Source organism: Gopherus flavomarginatus, chromosome 9 (genome assembly GCF_025201925.1).
Source record: "Gopherus flavomarginatus isolate rGopFla2 chromosome 9, rGopFla2.mat.asm, whole genome shotgun sequence".
NCBI classification, from domain to species: domain Eukaryota; kingdom Metazoa; phylum Chordata; order Testudines; family Testudinidae; genus Gopherus; species Gopherus flavomarginatus.
This window is the reverse complement of record NC_066625.1, coordinates 13,128,669-13,151,078: the sequence shown is the minus strand read 5'-3', so window position 1 is coordinate 13,151,078 and position 22,410 is coordinate 13,128,669. Positions and strand designations below refer to the sequence as shown.

General features: G+C 40.1%; 2 protein-coding genes across 7 annotated transcripts in view; one reads left to right on the top strand and one right to left on the bottom strand.

Moving 5' to 3' along the window:
• Positions 1-22,410, bottom strand: part of C9H7orf50 (chromosome 9 C7orf50 homolog) — a 202,070-nt gene that overhangs the window by 86,510 nt on the left and 93,150 nt on the right. The gene's annotated exons all lie outside the window — the stretch shown is intronic.
• GPR146 (G protein-coupled receptor 146) overlaps positions 1-22,410 on the top strand; it is a 69,889-nt gene that overhangs the window by 34,866 nt on the left and 12,613 nt on the right. Inside the window, exon 2 of one of the 2 annotated variants that reach the window (XM_050966363.1) lies at positions 7,817-7,943. The gene's annotated coding sequence lies outside the window, so the exon portion shown is untranslated. Of the gene's footprint in view, positions 1-7,725; positions 7,944-22,410 lie in introns of those variants that run through there. The other variant, XM_050966364.1, reaches the window with a different exon arrangement.

The following is a 22,410-nucleotide window of genomic DNA, read 5'->3' as shown; positions in this document are numbered from 1 at the left end:
TCAAAGAGTAGTTATCAATGGTTCACTGTCAAACAGGGGGGATACATCTAGTGTGGTGTGTGCAGGGTCTGGTACTATTCAATATTTTCATTAATAACTTCGATAATGGAGTAGAGAGTATGCTTACACACTTGCAGATGACACCAAGCCGAGAGGGGTTGCAAGCACCTTGGAGGAGAGCAACACAATTATTATAATTCAAAATGATCTTGACAAATTAGAGAACTGGTCTGAAATCAACAAGATGAAATTCTATAAAGGCAAGTGCAAAGTACTTCACTTAGAAAGGAAAAATCAAATGCATAACTAACAAAATGGGAAATTCTTGGCTAGAAAAGGATCTGGGGGTTACAATACATCATAAATTGACTATAAGCCAACAATGGGATGCAGTTGCAAAAAAGGCTAATTTTATGGGGTGTATTAACTGGAATGTTAAAGTCTATAAGGTGCCACAGGATTCTTTGCTGCTTTTACAGATCCAGACTAACACGGCTGCCCTCTGATACTTAACTGGAATGTTGTATATTAGATATGGGAGGTAATTGTCCTGTTCTACCTGGCACTGGCAATGCCTCAGCTGGAGTACTGTGTCTAATTATGGACACCACACTTTAGGAAAGATGTGGATAAGTTGGAGAAAATCCAGAGGAGAGAAACAAAAATGATAAAAGGTTTAGAAAACATGACCTTTGGGGAAAGGTTAAAAAATCTGGGCATGTTTAGTCTTGAGAAAAGATGACTGAGGGGGAACCTGATAACAGACTTCAAATATTTTAAGAGTTGTTTTAAAGGGGACTGTGATCAATTGTTCTCCATGTCCACAGAAGGTAGAACAAGGAGTAAAAGGCATAATCAGCAGCAAGGAAGATTTAGATTAGATATTGGGGAAATTTTTCTAGCCTGAAGGATAGTTAAGCACTGGAATAGGCTTCCAAGGGAGATTGAGGAAACCCTCACACTGGAGGCTTTTAAAAGCAGTTTAGATGACACTTGTCAGGGATAGCCTTGGTATACTTAGTCCTCAGCATAGGGGCTGGTCTTGCTGACCTCTTGTGGTCCTGTTCTGCCTTACATTTCTGATTCTATGACCTGGAGCCTTAGGAGGCTTGTGGCTTCCCACTCTAGAGTCTTAAGATGTTCATCTGAGCTACAAGCATTCCTTAAGAAAAACACTAAGGCTGGAGGAGTGCACCAGAGCTTTAGGAGGTTCTTCAGCCCCAAATAAGGCAAATCAGGCTCATTAGGCCCCTGTGGAACCAAAGCAAGTTTAATTAGGCCCTAAAAAGTCTCAGAGGGGATGATGGGCCCCTAAGTTCATGAGAGCGACCAATGAGCACTAGCAGTTTTCCCTCAGAAAGACTGTCTCCTGACAGTCACCTCTCCACACCCAGATCTCCTAATGTCTGCAGGAGCAGGACTTTCTTCTTACAATCTTCAGGAAGTACACAAGGAGGGAAGATAAAGGGAGAAGGAAAAGGAGATTGGTTGAGGGGAAGGGGCATTTCACTTGTCCCAACCTACTGAGAGTCTGCAGAAAAGAACCCTGTTGGCAATAGCTTTAATAAAAAGAACCAGTGTATTATATTATACGTGTTTGAATTAGCCCAGAATAGCTAAATAAACTGATTTAATTTTTAATGACATTTTTAAACAACAGCTAATATAATTACCGAAAGTATGCAAAAACAAAGAAGCAAACTGAAGCACCATTGTAGTCTCCAAATACATCTACACCAGTGCAGTGACCGAACAGTGAACTTTAGTAGATCCCTTTTAACCACTCAGATTAGAGATCAAATGCAAATAAGTCTATGTATAGGTTTTCTAAGTACAAGAGACAGAGATATTCATGTCTCTGGCCATTAGCACCACATCCACTTGTATGGAATGCAATAGAATCTTATCAGTTGCCATTCCAGCATAACTGGAGATTGAGGGTTTCAAATTCTTTTAGGGATACAACAAAGGGTAAGGAAAATCTCATGCTTTTAAGAATTATGCAGAAACATATTGTTGGTTATATATTAAATAATACTATTACTTAATTCTCCGCATAGAGGTATTTTATCTTTATATGAACCTGCCATATGTATTAAAGTGAATTCAAATTGTTTGCATGCACTGAGAGAGACAATAGATCTGTTCCTGAATTTTAAATTAATACTGGACTAGTTTATAGAACTATAAACCCTGTCAGCCCTGGCTTTCACATTTATCTTGAGCAGACATACTCATGTTTAGTAATTAGAACGAAATTGCCAAATTCAAAACAAGGCTTATTTCCATTGCTGTAGTTAGCAATACAAGGTGTTGTCTCTTCAATAATAATAAGAGTCAGGAATGTGTTGTATTATGAGTAATATAAAGCCGTGTCAAAGTTCTGCATACTACGGATTATTTGCATTCCATAACTATGAAATCCTTATCTTGCATAGACTGAAGGGTGGTTAAAAATATATATATATATATATATATTATATATATATGCAATTTTCACCAGTTGTTTATGCACATCAAGAGGAAAGATTGTTTTTGCGGCTACAAACATGAAAAGGCCAATATCACTTTTGCTGTGTACTTGGAAAAACACTAAAGAGATATGGGTTTGCTTTTAGTGGCATTTGAAAACTCTCCAGATAAGAAAACTAAAAGGTGGAGACAGATCTAGATTAGCACTGTTATTTTAATATGTGATAACTATCAAATGTGAAATCTGATGTCAGTCATAAAACGTTGATGTACGCACATAAACAAAAATGATCATGTCTATTTTAATGTAACTCCAATTAGGTTTTTCAATGTTAAGAGTGTCCTAGTGTGAGCATCCTAAATTGTTTTTCCAGTTAAAAACTTTTAGAAGAAGCTTCCTGCTTCAAAAGTCAAGAGTATAGCACTTCATTTTGGACCTAATGCACCTCTTGGGGACATAATCAATGCGAGTATTTCCACTGATTTCAAAGAGAACTGGACTCGGTCTTATTATTGCAGAATCATGCAACAACACCTCTTCATATCAGAGATAGGCACGAAGAGATTTCAATTACCAAGGAAACTGATTTAACAACTCCAAATAGAATGGGGTTTTATGTTTGATTACCTCCCCCCACTTTTTTTTTTTTTTTTTTTGGAGCTGTGGGGGTGTGTGTAGAACAATGGATGGGAAGGGGGGCTGTTACTTACTCAAGGTTTTATGTTGGACCAAATCCTACTCCCCTTACTCATGAAAACTACCAATGAGTGTGAATTTTGCATGAGTGAGAATAGCAGGATTTTGTCCATTGGTGGCAAAGAGCAAAATATTTGTGTATAGCACAGACTTTTCTAATAGAACCTCACTTACCCATCCTCCTCACTCCTGTTATCTAAATACATGGTCATGTCCCTCAAGTGTGTCAGGAAGGTTCAGAAGTTTGCAAGCCAGCTTCCTAAGCTAGCTGGCTCAACAGGACTTAGGGTTCTCACACTATCAACAGGGAAACTGGCTGGCTTTCTATAGTAGAGGTGTAGATCCTAATGGCTTCAAATATTTGGATAGTCAAAGTTGCAACATATGGGGGTTTTTTGGTTAGGATTTTTTTTTTGAGTTTTATAACAATTTTATAACAATTTTAATTGCTTGGTAGCTGGAAAAATGAACAAAACCCCTCAGATATACTAGGTTATAAACATATAGGAAAACAGTTTCTGTTCTTAAGATCTCACAATCTAAAACTTGCAAATTAGTCTCATTCATCAGAGCCAGTTTGCAATCTCAGTTTCAATTTTTCTTACATTAATTACCAAATTCATTATATGGATATTTTTATGACTGGATACTAATTAATATATTGAATACTCACACACCTAATACAAATTAATTAACCAGACCTCAATAGATCCAAATATTATTATTATATTTATTATTTTTCTTGTGCTTAAACAATTACTGAAAGATATTATATTGGAAAAATTAGATAAATATCAACTAAGAGCAAGCACACTATTGAGAAGTACCTCCATTCAGCTTTCCATATGTGTCAATAACTCCCATTGATGTTTGTACACGTTATACACATGTAGCAATGACACTATTGGATATCTACTAATTTACTAATGTTACACAGCTCAATGAAAATGTAATGTATTTCAACACATGCACTTGAGTAAATATAAAGTTATATTGCAACCACCACAAAAATATTAAAAACTAAGCCCTAGTTTTTCTTTAGTCTGCTGATGAATTCAACTGATTTAGTCATTTTTAACCTAACTCAGCAGATATAGGCTATTGTATTACATAGATCATTAAACATTCCTTAAAAACCTAATGTTTGAAGTTTATTTATCATACTTGCATGAACAAAACCAAAGTCCATACAAGATTGTTTTTATTATTTAACATTTGTATACAGAATACACACCTGACTTTTCCACTGACTATTTCAGGTCTGCTGACACTCCGGAAGTGACTTCATTTGAACCATTCAATGACTTCAGCTGCCATTACAATGCACTTAGTAGTCGAGGTTCTGCTCTAATCAAATAAGACTTTTATGCTATCCACATTACTTCTAACTAGAAACATGCAACAGCTGTATGGAATCGTCAAAGGGGACTATACCAACGGCATTGTTATATCTCATACTTTAATATTACTCAAGCGAACATCAACAAAATTGTATGTTTGACTGATAGTATTCCTAGAAATTAAGGGTGAAATTTATGCTGATGAGGGTCCACAAAGCTCTAAGAACCACTCAAGCCCTGTAATGCTTCTGCTTGGTGGAGATGGGGGTGGGGATCAGGGGTATGTTAGGGTACATTTACCCTGCAAAAAAACCCGTGATGGTGAGTCAGAGCCTGGGTCTACAGACTTGAGTTCATGCTATGGAGCTAAAAATAGCAGTGAAGACCTTCCCCCATGGGCTGGAGCTTGGGATCTGAAACTCAGCAAGTGGTGGTGGGGATGTCTATGCTGCTATTTTAAGCTCTGTAGTATGAACCCAAGTCTGCAGACCTGGGCTCTGAGGGGTACGTCTACAGGGCAAAAGAAGCCCCTGTTAACAGCAAGTCTCAGACCATGGGTCAACTGACCTGGGTGTGCTACGAGGCTAAAAATAGCAGTGTGGACGTTCCTGCTCAGGTTGGAGCTCTGGCTCTGAGACTCTCCCCTGGGTTGCTGGGTTTCAGAACCTACACTGCTATTTTTAGCCCCGGAGCACAAGCCTGAGTCACTTTACCTGGGCTCTCAGATGCTCTGCCAGGTTTTTTTTGTTGAAGTGTAGATGTACCCTTAGGCCTTGGCTACACTTGCGAGTTACAGTGCCATAAAGCAGCCACGAGCGCCCTAGCTCACTCCCCGTCCATGCTGGCAAGGCACGTAGAACGCTCTGACTCTGCAGCTACAGTGCTGCTGGTACTCCACCTTGGTGAGTGGAATAGCGTTTGCTACGCCCCCGCTGGAGTGCCACGGTGCCAGCGTGAACGAGGTGTTGCGTTACTGCACTGTGATCAGCCTCCGGAAACGTCCCATAATCCCCTTAAGTCAAGTCGCCACTCTTGTCATTGTTGTGAAATCGGCTGCAGGAACGCGGAAATGCCCTTTCAAAGCTCTGTTTCGGTGAAGCCAGCTGCTTATCAGCTCTGGAAAAAAAGCAAACATTTACTGTTTGCTTTGAGTGAGTGAGAGAGGCGGGAGGGGGCGGGGGGGTCTGAACTTGCAAGACAGCATGCGGACAAACTCAGCACCCCAAAAACCCACTCTCTTTCCTCCCCAACATACACACAACACACTCCCTATCACACTCCCCCTCCACACCCCCATTTGAAAAGCACGTTGCAGTCACTTGCATGCTGGGATAGCTGCCCATAATGCACCGCTCTCAATGCTGCTGCAAGTGCTGCAAATGTGGCCATGCCAGTGCGCTTGAAGCTGTTAGTGTGGACAGACTGCAGCGCTTTCCCTGCTGTGCTCTACAAAGGCTGGTTTAACTCACAGCGCTCTACATCTGCAAGTGTAGCCATGCCCTTAGTGTGCAAAGCAGCCTCAGAGGAGCTCTGAACGGGCTAAAGTGAGAACTACTGGGGCATGGGACACAGGATCCTGCCTTAACTGAGGCACAGGGTGGAGAGACTCCTACAACACAAGCTGTGGCCACTATTCCAGCTGTAGAATAAAACATGCCAGGGAGCCTTGTGGTCTGGCTAACGGATGGAAGGGAGAGAACCATTGCATCCCTGAACCCTTACATTTGTTGTCGCCACAAAGCCCATTTATTGAGGTTTATGAATTTAGAATTTCACCAGTAAAGCACATTTCACATTACATTTTATAATCCCGACAACCATCCTGGGTGTTTTCTCAACTGTAAATCACAACAGATCAAATTTTTGTGTGTTTCAAAATACAAAATAAATGAAATCCTATCCACATAATGGGCTAACTGCCAAAAGTGTAATTAATATATAAATATAAAATTGTACCAGCCATTTTAACAATAGAAAAATCATCATCCAGAGGTGCTGAACCTTTCTTACTCCATATAAATACAACTCTGGGGGAAAAAATGTGCATCTTATCTAAGAACTTAACAGCCAACTAACAATAGAGCATATAATAGAAACACTGACTGACATAACAGCAGAGCTCCCAGAGCCACTATACTATTCTATAGATTGTAAATGAGAAATGATGGAGTCATTCTTTTAGCTTTTCTAATGTCTAATCTCCTCAATAAGCCACAACGTTATTTAATTAGGCAATTGTGGTTTACCTGTAAATACTGCTAAACAATATACAGTTCTGCTTTTCAGTTGTTCACTCTAGGTTGATTTAAATGTCTTTTGTATTTTGAAGATTTATCTTACAAGATAATTTAAGAATAAAAATAAGCAACTAATGGTTTCAAGAGCTGAAAAAATACATTTTGGGCTCAATCTTACTCCCACTGGCATTAATTACAAATTTCCCATTGACTTCAATGGGAGGAGAATCACTCCCTTCTTCTGTTAATAAAAAGTTGTGTTACACATTGCTGATTATTGCTTGGGGGAGGAAGGAGAACCTACATAAATTAAATTACTCATTATAGTCTGAAGTAAAGGCAAATTATTTCAGGGTCATCTGAATCCAAGCTAAATAATTGGAATCAATGTACAATACACTCTTTAGTCAAATGCAACTCATTTAGATACTTAAAATCTCATTAGTTTAAAATAAAAAAATGTTTATAACATTGAATGAGCAATTGATATAGTCTTCCTTCGTGATATCTTGTTATTAAAATCATGCCATATTCTTGCTGAATGACTGAAAATGTTCCTAGAACATGCCATATTACAGTAGTTTAAACCATTGTACACATGTTTTAAAGACTGCCCTAAATTAGAATGGTTCTTATTTTCAGTCCTAACCTTAGTTATGCTCTGGATCCATTTAGTATTTGCTTTATGTTATGTAATTGTATTATAGATCTAATAGTTCTCAAACCAGCATAATGCTTTTTTAATGTGTACTTTAAAAAAAAAACCCACAAAAGTGTACATGATTGTGCACACCGTTACACAGAATAGGCCTCAGAGTAGCGATCAGACCCCATGATTAATGCTCCTTAACCCTCCTGACTTAATCACTTAGAGATATCACGGTGGAGAGGTTGTTTTTGTAATAGACCTCTCAGCCAATCAGAGCAGGCAGTTAAAGCTTATAGGATTATACGTGTGTGTAGTGTGGGGGGAAGTCACATGTATATACAGAGTTCAGTAACACTAACAAGAGTGGTGCAGTGGAGTCAGCGTTCTTTTTCTAAGCTCTGCTATTGTTTATTCTTAATAGAGAAATGAGACATCAGAGGTTTTGCTGAACTTATTCTGAAAAAGGTTCCAATACCAGCAAAATGTTTCTGTCTGCGATCAAGAAACCCATTTGCTACAGCCTCAAACAACAGGGTCGTGCTTACCGGGTGAGTTTTTGACAAGTTCACATTGTAGCTTGCTCTCATTTTTCAAGCAGCCTGCATAATAATTTAGGTAACACAAACATAACTCTGTGGAGCTGAATAGTTTCTTCATCAGAAGACAACATGCAACTTATATGGTGCACCTCTAAAAAGTGAAACCATATTTTTAAAATGTGTGCATGTTGCTGCTTTTATTATGGACTGTTCAAAGGAAAATGCTGCAGTAGACTCTCCTGTGCATATTAATCCTCACTCATTTCCATGGTATTAACCTTGATTTTTCAACTATTGTTTCCTTTCATTTTTGTACAATTTTAAAAGATGAAATTCATTATATCCTTATTTTTTATTGTTTATTTTAAATATGGAGTTCTGCCAGCAGATAATTTAGTTTTTGTTTATTCTTTTAAAAAAACAGAAAAAATACATCCCCTGAAAAACCAGTATACTTTCTGGGAAAAAAAATGTTCTTTTTTTTACATAATATTTTATTCACAGCTACAATAGCAAAAACTACAGTAAACTGTACTGTGAAATATAATTGGAAAGTAGTTGAAAGACACTGCAATATACTACATTCAGAAACAAAACCAATTAATCACCAAACCAATTATTAACCTGCTTTTTCATTTACTCTGTATTACAGCAGAAAGTAAGCCAGAATGAAATTTCATCACAATACAGATTTGCTTAGTACTTTCAGCAATAACAAATATAAACTATTTCAAATATTGTCTTTTTTTTTTTAGCTGATTAAGTATATATACTATGCTTATCACCGTGTGTATTTTCTTATTGCACCTAACAGAAATTAGGCCCACTGTACACTAGGGCTTTAACTGTCAGTTGAACTTTAGGATTCTCTTTATAAATCAAGTATCAGAGGGGTAGCCGTGTTAGTCTGGATCTGTAAAAGCAGCAAAGAATCCTGTGGCACCTTATAGACTGCCGTGTTAGTCTGGATCTGTAAAAGCAGCAAAGAATCCTGTGGCACCTTATAGATAGGCATCTGAAGAAGTGGGTATTCACCCACGAAAGCTCATGCTCCAAAACGTCTGTCTGTTAGTTTATAAATCAAAGAACCAGGAAAAAAGGGACAAAAATGCTATTTCCTTTGTCATCATAACATTCTTGTGATGCACTCCGTTGGCCCAATTCAATTTACATTAGAGTCAAAAGAAAAGTCTCCCACTGAAATCAATGGAAGTCCCCAAATTAGACAAGGAAAATGGCAATCAAACATTTTGAATAAGATAATTCCTTTGAATTTCTGTTTCTGATCTGTAATAATGACCTTTAAGGAATGGAAAAGAGAATGGTACATATTTTGCAAAAGCTAAATATAGGCCCCAATCCTGCATATGCTTAAATTTGTGTTCTAGTAGTCCCCATGTCCCTGTTGCTAACTGTGGTTCAGCATGGATATATATTTTATATCCGTGCGCTGTGTAAAAACAATTTGTCATCTATTGCAAAAAACCTGGCTGTGTGATAAATTAATTACTAATCAATCTAAAGACTACAATGTAATTGTAAGACCTGGTATTTATTTCACTGCTTATCATTTCATTATTATATATTTGTATTGGGGTAGTATGTAGAGGCATCAATCAGGGTTTATGGCCCCTTTGCGCTAGGCACTGTAAACAAACAATGGAAAGGTCCCTGCCCCAAAATCTTGCAGTTTAAATATATGAGAGAGAAACGAAACATACAACAGATAGATGGAGAGAGAACAAGATAACAGTGAGACAATTAATATAGGGGGCAACTGCCTAGCCATTATCAAATGTTTTGTAGCCATCCCAGCACAGCTGAGTTTTTCAGAGAGAAGGAAGAATAATATAGTGGCTTTCTGGATTTTTATGGAAAGCTTTCCCCATGCATATGGGGTGGCATTCAAGAAAGCACAGAAATACTTACAGGAAAATTTGACTAGTCTCTGTTCTGTACAGCAGCTTGCTCAGTACAATCTCATGGTATACTCTTATTTTTAGCTTGGTAGAGACCTTTGTTTGACTAGATGCTGTCCATCCTTCCGAAGTAGTGTTTCCTTTCCCTAATCTCATATGAATATCTTTACTGCAGACACCTTCAAATGTCATCACACTCCCCAGATAGCAGAATTCTTTCTGTTCAATTTCTCTTCCAGCCACGTACACCTTTCCATCTGTGGTCCAGTTTCCTACCTTCATAAACTTGGTTTTTCCTCAGCTTTTACTTTCAATCCAATTTTTGCTTCTTTCTGTTCTACCTCTGATGTAAGGGCCCTACTATGTCGTTCCATGTCATACTTAATAAAACAATACTGTCAGCAAAGTCAAGGTTGTGTAACTCATCTCCGCTAACCCATTTGACACTGTCTACAATGATCACTTGATTACCTAGTCTATTGTTAATGCCAAGAGGACTCTTGATAATGAACACTCTTGTCCAACTCCAGTCACAATATCAAACCTCTCACCCAGGCCTGTATCTGATCTTACTGTGCATCTACGTCCATCATATATACTCCTTATTATGCTGTCAGCTTGTCTGGTGTCCCATACCTTCTATTTCACAGGGTCTCTCTGTGGACACTAATAAACACTTTCTTAAAATCTACAAAGTTGATTAAAATGGTGTGATGAACTGGGGTTCTGTCTGTACTACTTCTTACTCATAAATGATTTTATGACGTAATATGGAAAGTGTGGCTGTCAAGCAATTTTAAAAAATTAATCGCACTGTTAAACAATAATAGAATACCATTTATTTAAATATTTTTGGATGTGTTCTACATTTTCAAATATATTGAGTTCAATTACAACATGGAATACAAAGTATACAGTACTCACTTTATATTTATTTTTGATTACAAGTATTTGCACTGTAAAAATATCAAAAGAAATAGTATTTTTCAATTCACCTAATACAAGTACTGTAGTGCAATCTCTTTATCATGAAAGTTGAATTTACAAATGTAGAATTATGTACAAAAAAACTGTATTCAAAAATAAAACACTGTAAAATTTTAGAGCCTACAAGTCCCCTCAGTCCTACCTCTTGTTCAGCCAATTGCTCAGACAAACAAGTTTCCTTACATTTGCAGGAGATAATGCTGCCCGCTTCTTGTTTACAATGCTACCTGAAAGTGAGAACAGGCATTCTCAGGGCATTGTTGTTAGCCAGTGTCGCAAGATATTTACGTGCCACATGTGCTAAAGATTCATATGTCCCTTCATGCTTCAAACACCATTCTAGGGGACATGCGTCCATACTGATGATGGGTTCTGCTCAATAACAATCCAAAGCAGTGCAGACCAACACATGTTCATTTTCATTATCTTTGAGTCAGCTGCCAACAACAGAAGGCTGATTTTTCTTTTTTGGTGTTTCGGGTTTTGTAGTTTCCACATCAGAATGTTACTCTTTTAAGACTTCTGAAAGCATGCTGCATGCCTTATCACTTTCAGATTTTGGAAGGCACTTTAGATTCTTAAACCTTGGGTCGAGTGCTGTAGTGGTCTTTAGAAATCTCACATTGGTACCTTCTTTGTGTTTTGTGAAATCTGCAGTGAAAATGTTCTTAAAATGAACAAAGTGTGCTGGGTCATCATCTGAGACTGCTGAAACATGAAATATATGGCAGAATGCAAGTAAAACAGAGCAGGGGACATACAATTCTCCCCCAAGTCGTTCAGTCACAAATTTAATTAACACATTTTTTTTTTTAAACAAGCGTCATCAGCATGGAGGCATGTCTTCTGGTATGGTGGCCAAAGCATGAAGAGGCATACGAATGTTTAGCATATCTGGCAAGTAAATGCCAGCTACAAAAGTGCCATGCAAATGCCTGTTCTCACTTTCTGGTGACATAAATAAGAAGGAGGCAGTTTTGTGTCCTGTAAATGTAAACAAACTTGTTTGTCTTAGCGATTAACTGAACAAGAAGAAGAATGAGTGGAATTGTAGGCTCTGAAGTTTTACATTGTTTTGTTTTTTAGTGCAGTTATGTAATAAAAAACCCTACGTTTGTAAGTTGCACTTTTATGACAAAGATTGCAATACAGTACTTGTATAAGATGAACTGAAAAATAATTTTTATCATTTTTACAGTGCAAATATTTGTAATAAAATACACATTTTGATTTCAATTACAACCCAGAATATAATATACATGAAAATGTAGAAAAACATCCAAAATATTTAATAAATTTTAATTGGTATTCTATTGTTTAACAGTGTGATTAAAACTACGATTAATCAACAGCCCTAATGGAAAGCCTATATGTTTGTGGATCCCCCAGGAGTTAGCAGAGTTGTGTCACCTCTCTGCCAGGTCCAGAGACAATGGTGAGTGATCAGCACTCAGTGATGGGCTATTCAGAGTTAAACACCTTCGGACAATGGGTTTGTTCTAGCTGGGGAAAGACACATCCTCCTCTTGCCTGAAAGGAGAGGGGGATTGAGAGCAGTGGAAAATTACTAAATGCACAACAAAAGAAGCAGGAAACCCCAGCAGCAGTGTATAAAAGCACAGCACTGGGAGCAAGGGCCATTTTTCAACTGATTAAGATGAGGGAGGCTTCTTGCAGGGGGCTGGGTAGGCAAGGGAGTGGAGGACCCTGCTTGCTTGCCTGCAAGAACACAGATGAGCACCCCCCCCTTCATGCCCCCCGCCGTGGACTCCCAAGGGAAGGGTAACCTAATGAGGAACATTGCCTATAAGATGTTTTTATTGTTTTGTCTGATCTGTACTCTTCTGTGCTTTGCATGATTAACTATAAAGCATAAATATGTTAGATTGGTCAAAGTGTGTGTGTGTGTGTACTGCTTCACAACTACTGCATGCCCCTGAGAATTAAATTGTAAACTAGAAGTTTCACATTTTTGGGGTGGAGTTCTGGGAGGGCAGTGTGTCTAAAGGGTCAGTGCTATGCCCAGAGAGGCTAGGTGGCTGGACAGCCGGTTCCAACTCTCAAGAATGATGCCAGATAGAAGGACTGTGCTCTGAGATTGTACCTAGGGCTTTGACACTGGGGCAGTGGCTGGACTCCGTTCAGGATGTAGGAGCTTGAATAGAACAAGGTAGCAGTGGATGAAATATTACAATACGAACAGGCTGGATTCTGTCCAGGTAGACACAGGTATACAAAGCCTGATCAAAAGTTCTCTGACATCAGTAAGAATCCTCCCAGTGAGTTAAATGGGTTTTGGATCAAGCTCACAGTAAAACAACAGTCCCTTGCCCAAAACAGTTTACTGTCTAATAACAGCTATTTTTGCATCTGCATTAAAATGTTACCTCATTCCCAAAATATTAAATTAAATACACTAAAATAGTATTCAGTCACAGCTGGAATTATAACGTGAAATAAATACATTCACAACTGACCTCATAATGGCAGCTAATAGCATCTATATTCTAGATACCTGGCAAAATTAAAGATCACTCAGTGTCCAAAAAACCAAAGCCCTAAACAAAACGCTCAGACTTGACAACTAACAGGACAACAATTTTATATACAATAGACATGGTAAGTTTTAGAGTCGTTTCATCATTGGTATTCTACTTCTTCAGCCAGCAGCTGAATTTTCCTTCCAGACCTAAACCAAATCAAACTGGTTATCTACCAATTTCTACACCCATTATGTGGAAAACAAATACTGTTTGTATTGGTTCAGTTCCTGGAAACCTTTATTCAGTGCTGCATCCCTGCAGGCTGAGGGTGGAGAATGAGTCTATTTCACAACAGGAATCTCCTTTGGAGCCAATGTAATGCACTGCTGGTAAGTCACCAGGTCAGCTTTCACTTATTTTATCGATAGGAAGTGGGACAATATAATGGTTTTCAGGAAAACCGCCATCTGCACCTCCTGTCAGTTTTTGCAACTGGCAGCAGAACATCTACTGGAAATGGCTTAATAATGCCAAGTTTCATCAGTGTTTCCTGTCACAAATTCTAAGCACAGGTGAATCTAACAAAATGGAGATTGTATTAAGAAAGAACTGTTTCCACCATGCCAACTCACGGGGCTAAATTTAATTCTGGTGTAATTTCAGTAGTTATTGGACCTGCAGCTTCTCACACTAGGGTTGAATTTGGCAGGATAGAAGTAATTTTTGTCAACTCTGATTGCAAGGGGTTGAGCTACTTTAATGCAGCAATGTTGATTTAAATGGGCCACAAGCACAGCGGATCTAAGGCGGCTTCCTGCCTATCCTTGCTCCATGCGACTCCCAGAAGTGGCTGGCACATCATGTCCCTGTGAACCCTGGGTTGTGGGGGGAGCGTCCAGCGCCCCAATTGCTGACTCCGCAGCTCCCATTGGCCGGGAGCTGTGGCCAATGGGAGCTAAGGGGGCAGTGCCTGTGGGCAGCAGCGAGCGTGGAGACCCCTTGGACCCCCCACCCAGAGGGGCGTGTGTGCGCCAGTTGTTTTGGGAGCCGCACTGCCCAAAGTAAGCGCTGCAACCCTCACTCCCTCCCGCACCCCAAACCCCTGCCCCAGGCCCAGAGCCTGCACCTTACACCCAAACTCTCTCCCAGATCCTGCCCCCAGCACCCCCTCCTGCATCCCAACCGCCTGCCCCAGCCCAGAGCTCCCTCCAGCATCAAACTCTCTCCCAGAGCCCGACCCTTGACCCCTTTCACACCCAAACTCCGTCCCAGAGCCTGAACCCCGCACCCTCTCCTGCACCCAAACTCACTACCTCACCCAAAGTCCTTCCCAGGGCCTGCACCTAAACTTCCTTCCAGAGCTCGCATCCCCTCCTACACCCCAACCCCCTGCCCCAGCCCAGAGCCCACACCCAGCACCAAATCCCTCCGAGTCCTCACTCTTCCCACACCCAAACTCCCTCCCAGAGCCTGCTCCTCAAACCCCCTCCTGCACCACAATCCCCTGCCCCAGCCCAGAGCCCACACCCCTTCCGCACCCAAACTCCCTCCCGGAGCTCACACCTCTTCCACACCCAAACTCTCTCCCATAGCCTTAGGCAGGTGTGTGTGGGGCACGCAGGACTTGGACCCATTCTGGGCACCACAAAAAATTATACAAACTTGCCTCCCCTGCTCAACAAGTAACTCTTAAGTATGATGGAGATTCTGAAATTTGGCCACTTGTGCTGCCCCATTAAAAAAGGTGTGAATGGTATATTTTACATGGACAGGACTCATCAGCTTCCTTTTACAGATGAAATGAAAACATTTCAAGGCTTTAATCCTGAAATGTCTTGTAACTTTCTATGCTTTCACAAATAGTATCTTAGTATTTCTTTGTATTTTGTGATCTTGATGTACCCATTCCCATTCTTATTTTGGCTTTGGCTTCATAAAAGGTAAAATATTTTCTCTTAAAAGCAATCACAACTACTCTTATGCACTGGCATTCTGTGGTCTGCAAGAGTTTGCAAGACAAGATGAAAACTGTGTTAGTTTAAATGTCCATCAGATAACAAATGGTCCCAATGACTGATACATAGAATAAGATTCTGGTTTTTAATATGTAATGACCCAAATGGTACATCATTTTCAAGAAGTCAGAGTAAATTGTTTGACTAATTACTTCCATTATATATAATAAGCCAAATTCATCAACAGGCCTAAATCTGTTGAAGTTATTGCTAAACACATCATTATAGAGTTAATTCTTTTCTAAGTTGCTTATCTTTCTCTGCTTCTTTGTTAGGTCCATAGGTTCACTGTATTTCGTATTAAAAGAAACTTTGATTTATGTTCAGCTTTGAATTTCATGTGCATGTATTTTAAGGTTGAAGATATGGAGTGCTCCATGGCAAACAGTTTATGTGACATACTGGTGCAGCATACAGGAAATTCTGCAGTGGGTTCATTTAAATTTAAAAATTTTTACTGACCCAAATATAAAAATGAACACTACAAGATATACAGCAACCTTTCTGTTATTCACCTGGATAGTAAAGTACATTCATTTTATGCTGCCTCAACTTCTTAGTTTTCAACGTACTGCAGAATTTTGGACGGACGGTGAGTAACTGCACTGGAGAAAATGTTTGTCTGGGGAAAAAGCAGCACCCAAAAAGGCATGGCAGGTGGATTGGGATGGAAGTATAATGGCAATGACTGGATAGTCAAGTTAAATGATCAAGAGTGAAGTAATCAACAATGTTGACATTTAAATGGTCACTTCTTGTGTTCCAAATGTTCCTATTCTGGGAAAGGCTATTGTGTAAGTCGCCATCATGTGAAGTTTTAGTTTTCTTGCTCTACACTGCTTCTAGTCATTATTACTCTTTAAGATATAAATTATGTTGGACTATACAGTGTGGAAATACCGTTAAGTACTACAGAAGTGACAAATACGTTACAATACTTTTTTTTTTTCCTTAAGACAGTTTTGAAAATAAAATCCAATAAACCTTCGTGAATAAAAAAAAATATTTTTCCATTTCCACATACTAAGTAAGTTCAGACTTGTTGGATGGGTATCTGTATTCACTGTGCAGAGATTGCTTACTTTAACGAACACCGGTTTTGTTTAACCTGTATTACTGGTGTTATTTCTTTAGATTTGTACAAAAATAAACCCCAAGGATCTCCAGTTTTGCTGCAAAAAATTATGTCACAAAAATGACATGTTGCATATGAGGTATTCAAGTCCGGAGTGTACTCTTTTTGTGGGGGAGATTGGGGGGAGGGGGACACCTCTCAGACATTTTGAATGGAAGAGGAGGGGCAGTCACCTCCCCACATAGACTTTAAGGTCAGAAGGGACCATTAGGCTCCATTGAGTTTTAGTGTTAAATCCAAATCAGAAAGGTACAGATGACTGGTGCCCCACCATACTGGGGGTGTAGGACACGTGACCTCCCAACATGTCTCCTCCCTGCCCCAGCCTGGGGCCTCCATGTTCTCTCCGCCTCCTTCCCACCCCACATTACCTGGGTGGGGGTGGGGAACTCCTTGACATCATCTCCTACTCAGCCAATGGCCAAGTTAATAAACATAATGGTGTTTGATGGAGTTAATTCATACAGAGTCAGCTCTGCAGCAGCTGCTACTGAGCAGCTGCAAAGGGATGCTGCCAATGGTAGCATAACCCCTACAGGACCCATATTGACAAATAGTATGTAAGTAAATAAATAAATCGCCAGCAAAGTCATTTGGAGAGCAGATGTTCCTACTGGATGACTTTTACCACCATGGATTTAGGATCTTTCCCCACAACTCCCCAGAATCCATAATGTTGGGATGTCTCATCCCCAGACAATTTAAACAGCCCTCCCATCTCCTCCTGAAGGCATGCTATGTGGGAATCTCACCAGATTTACCTAATGGCTTTTTCCTGTCCCTGCTCTCCTCTCATGGGTTTCTTTGCTGAAAGGAAAAATATAAGAAACAAAAATACACAGACTTGTGTCCTTCAGTTCCAAAATACATAACTTCCCCCTCACGGTTCTGGAAAGAAAGGAGCAGAGGTTGCAGTGCCTTCCTTTAGGAAGAAGCTCTTAAGTAAGGATCTCACGTTTTTTCCTAGCCTAGGCTATTTGAGTAAAACTCATTAACAGAAATCTACTTTCCTATATGCACCCTTAAGTTGAGTGGGCTGCCAAAGATTTGATCTCAGCAGTCAGAAAGAGATCAGAATGGTATCCTTTCAATCATGTTGTCTTCTCTGTTTTTATGCATTAAATATTGGATCTTTATTGACTCAGAGCTAGGTAAAGGAATTGTGGAACCTTGGCTTAGTGAGATATGGGAGCCCCTACAGTTTAGGGGTTCTATTCTGATATCATTTAAAAACCAGAGGGGTTTGGTCTTCAATGGTCAATAAAATTGGGGGCTCCACAGGTGGCAGGAACTCCCCAAATGTGCATTTGCCCTAGGGCCTGGCTTAGTTTTAGGGATGGCATGATATGGTGTTTTTACCAGGTAAAATCATAGCTTTTACTGCCTTGGGAAAAACGAATTAGTCACAGGTTAAGGCATTTTCTATTTTAAAAACTGTTTCATTAATGAACACCACACTAAGTTTTAGTTACATATTCAAATTGTGGTTACATAAGGCAGTAGATTCCTAGATTAATTTAGGATTGTAAAATAAAAAGTTAAACTGCAATGGATGTCATAGTTATATATGTAATTATAATACTGAATATCGGAATGTCTGCATACATTTTGGTATGATGTTTTCTCAATGAAGTTATAACTGTCATGACTCTTATTTCAGTTTTCAATATTATATGAATAAAAGTCAAAAACATCTGATTATGTGTAAATGACAATAATGCAGAGTCGTAGGTGTCATAAACAGATAGCTAAGGGTTAATGTTTCTTTCACCTGAAGCACCTGACCAGAGGACCAATCAGGAAACCGGATTTTTTTAACTTTGGGTGGAGAGAAGGTTGTGTCTGAGTCTTTGTTGTTTGTCTGCCTGCTTTCTTGAGCTTTGGAGAAGTAGTTTCTGCTTTCTAATTTTCTGTTTCCAAGTTGTGAGTACCAAAGAGTTTGTTTCTTTTGTATTTACATGAATATAGTGCTGGAGTGCTTTGATTTGTATTCTTTTTGAATAAGGCTGTTTATTCAATATTCTTTTAAGCAATTGACCCTGTATTTGTCACCTTAATACAGAAGGACCATTTTTATGTATTTTTCTTTCTTTCTTATATAAAGCTTTCTTTTAAGACCTGTTGAAGTCTTCTTTACTGGGAAATTTCAGGGAATTGGGTCTGCAGCTCACTAGGGAATTGGTGGGAGGAAGAGGTCAGAGGGAGATCTGTGTGTGTTGGATTTGCTAGCCTGATTTTGCATTCCCTCTGGGTGAAGAGGAAAGTGCTTTTGTTTCCAGGACTGGAATTACAGAGGGTGGACTCCCTCTGTTTAGATTCACAGAGCTTGTGTCTGTGTATCTCTCCAGGAGCACCTGGAGGGGGGAAGGGAAAAAGGATTACTTCCCTTTGTTGTGAGACTCAAGGGATTTGGGTCTTGGGGTCCCCAAGGAAGGTTTTTCAGGGGGACCAGAGTGCCCCAAAACACTCTAATTTTTTGGGTGGTGGCAGCAGTACCAACTCCAAGCTGGTAACTAAGCTTGGAGGTTTTCGGGGCACTCTGGTCCCCCTGAAAAACCTTCCCTGGGGACCCCAAGACCCAAATCCCTTGAGTCTCACAACAAAGGGAAATAATCCTTTTTCCCTTCCCCCTTCCAGGTGCTCCTGGAGAGATACACAGACACAAGCTCTGTGAATCTAAACAGAGGGAGTCCACCCTCTGTAATTCGTCCTGGAAACAAAAGCACTTTCCTCTTCACCCAGAGGGAATGCAAAATCAGGCTAGCAAATCCAATACACACAGATCTCCCTCTGACCTCTTCCTCCCACCAATACCCTGGTGAGCTGCAGACCCAATTCCCTGAAATTTCCTAGTAAAGAAAACTTCAACAGGTCTTAAAAGAAAGCTTTATATAAGAAAGAAAGAAAAATACATAAAAATGGTCTCTCTGTATTAAGGTGACAAATACAGGGTCAATTGCTTAAAAGAATATTGAATAAACAGCCTTATTCAAAAAGAATACAAATCAAAGCACTCCAGCACTATATTCATGTAAATACAAAAGAAACAAACTCTTTGGTACTCACAACTTGAAAACAGAAGATTAAAAAGCAGAAACTACTTCTCCAAAGCTCAGAGAAAACAGGCAGACAGACAACAAAGACTCAGACACAACCTTCCCTCCACCCAAAGTTGAAAAAATCCGGTTTCCTGATTGGTCCTCTGGTCAGGTGCTTCAGGTGAAAGAGACATTAACCCTTAGCTATCTGTTTATGACAGTAGACTTGAAGTACTAAGCAATCAGAGGCATGCAGGGTTGTAGACCACCAGTTCAGGTCCATTTGGCCATGCAGTATTCTGTAGCAGAAGACCACCTTTGACATAGAGGACAGACTGAGCCTGTTCCTCAGTTTTGAATGGATGTATCCAAAGTCTGAACAGATTCATTCTATGCTTGCAGAACTTGCTGGGCACCGATGCAATCATTTTTCCCTTTCCCAGTTTAAGGTGATATTTACCAGCACCATATCCTAAACTAGTTTTTCCTGGGAAATTGCCAGCCCTGCTTAGTTCTCAAGATTTTCCAGATTACTGTTTGCTACCACATTGTCAGTTAGTCCCAGAGATAATGCAGTGTAATCGGCAACATGCCCTTTGGCAATTGTTATTGTGGTTTCCAAAATAATCAATCCTTTTGTCTTCCCCCCTGTAAGCAATCTTCCATTTTATTGAGCTTATCTGAATGTTCTCATATTTTATTTTAAAAGGTGGGGGAGGGGAGGAGGAAAGAGAAACAGACCAAATAGAGAATACAAGAGAGAAAGAAGAAAGGGAATATACCCTCTGACACAGGGGTTCTCAAACTGGGGGTCGGGACCTCTCACAGGGTCATAAACTGCCAGCCTCCACTCCAAACCCCGCTTCGCCTCCAGCATTTATAGTGGTGGTAAATAGATAAAGTGTTTTTAATTTATAAAGGGAGTTGTAATGAGGGGCTTGCTATGTGAAAGGGGTCACCAGTACAAAAGTTTGGGAACCACTGCTCTGATGGGTATTCATTTCTGAATAAAACAAACTCTGAGATACTTTTCCTTTTGGAGTCAGACATGTTGCAGTGTTACATACATAAGTATCATGGAGTCGGTCTCATAGTTTACAGCTAGAAGGGGACCACCAGATCACCTGGTTTGACCTTCTGTATATCACATACCCCCCGAGCACCCACACACGAAACAACAGATTTTAGACTAATGTATTACAGCTCACAGGCGACTAGACTAGTCTCTGCAACAGCTTAAACAGCTCTTCACCCTCCCATGGTATTTCCCATCTCCCCCCCCCAATGTATTTATAGAGAGCAATCACATCACCTCGCAGCCTTAATTTTGCTATATTAAACAAACCAAGCTCTTCCAGTCTCCTTTCGTAGTATAGGCTGAGGTGCACCAGTATCTGAGGACCCCATAATGGCTGGGAAATGATTAAGTGAGATATATCCAGATAATCCTGGCAAGTGACACACACCCTCATGCTGCAAAGGAAGATAAAAAAAACCACCCCTAAACCAAGGTAACTGCTAATCTGACCTAGCAGAAAATTCTTTCCCGATTACACATTTGGCTATCAGACACTGAGCATGTGAGCAAGAACCAGCCAAAAAGAATGCTTGCTGCTACCTCAGACCCCTGGTCCATCCTGAAAAATGTCCCATCTCCAGCAGTGGCCAACCCTGATGCTTCAGAGGAAGATTTAAAAACAAACATGCATGCTTAGTGGGGGAAGTGGGAATCTCTTCCTGACCCCTGCAGGTGGCTGGCTGTAACCTTGAATCATGAGCATTTAGGAACATAAAACAAACTGGAAGTGAGCCCCTGGCCTACTGAGTCCTACCCCCTACCATCACAAGCAACTCCGTCATACAATTACACTCATAAATTTGTCCAGCTCTCTCTTTAAATTAGTGAAGTTGTTTGCCTCCACAACTCCTATTTGGAGGCTGTTCCAGAATCGTACGCCTCTGATGGTTAGAAACCATCTTCTAATTCCAGACGGAATCTCTTCATGGACAGTTTATATCCATTTGTCCTTGTGCCAACATTGTCCTTTAGCTTAAACTGCTCTTTACTCTCCCATGGTATTTCCCATCTCCCCCTCTCCCTCAATGTATTTATAGAGAGCAATCACATTCCCACTCAGCCTTAATTTTGCTAGATTAAACAAACCAAGATCTTCCTGTCTCCTCTCGTAGGATAGGCCATCCTCTTCCCCTAATCATCCTACTAGCTCTTCTCTGCACCTGTTCCAATTTAATTGTGTCTTTCTTGAACATGGCTGATCAAAATTGTATGCATTATTCCAAATGAGATCTTACCAGTGAATTGAAGGCGCTCAGCATTTCAAAAGATTGGGCCAAAATAAGTTATGATTGCAAGAGCTGTGGAGAAATTAGTCTGTTCCACCTTGTGGCCAACTCTGGCTTTTTCACTTGTATTTTTGAAACCTATTGTTAGATTCATCAGTATTTTGTGAATGAGTCACTTGTTCTTTGCTTCGCTCATACTGCACTCAATTCACTACCTTACACCCCCAGTCTTATATCATACAAACAATTACAAGTACCTCACCAGTCAAACTGGTCATCAGCTGCACCATATAATCATAAATGACAGGGTTGGAAGAGCCCAACACCCTGCATCAAGCAGCATTTTCCTCTGCACTAATGCTAAAGGCATTTTATCTGTGCTTCTAGGGCAGAAGTGGGCAAACTATGGCCTGTGGGCCACATCTGGCCCACAGGACTGTCCTGCCTGGCCCTTGAGCTCCCGACCAGGGAGGCTAGTCCCTGGCCTCTCCCCGGCTCTTCCCACTCCCCAGCAGCCACACTGCTACGCAGGCAGCATTCTGGGCGGCGAGGTTGCGTGCTCCTGCCGAGGAGAGTGGCAGTGTGTCTAGCTCCA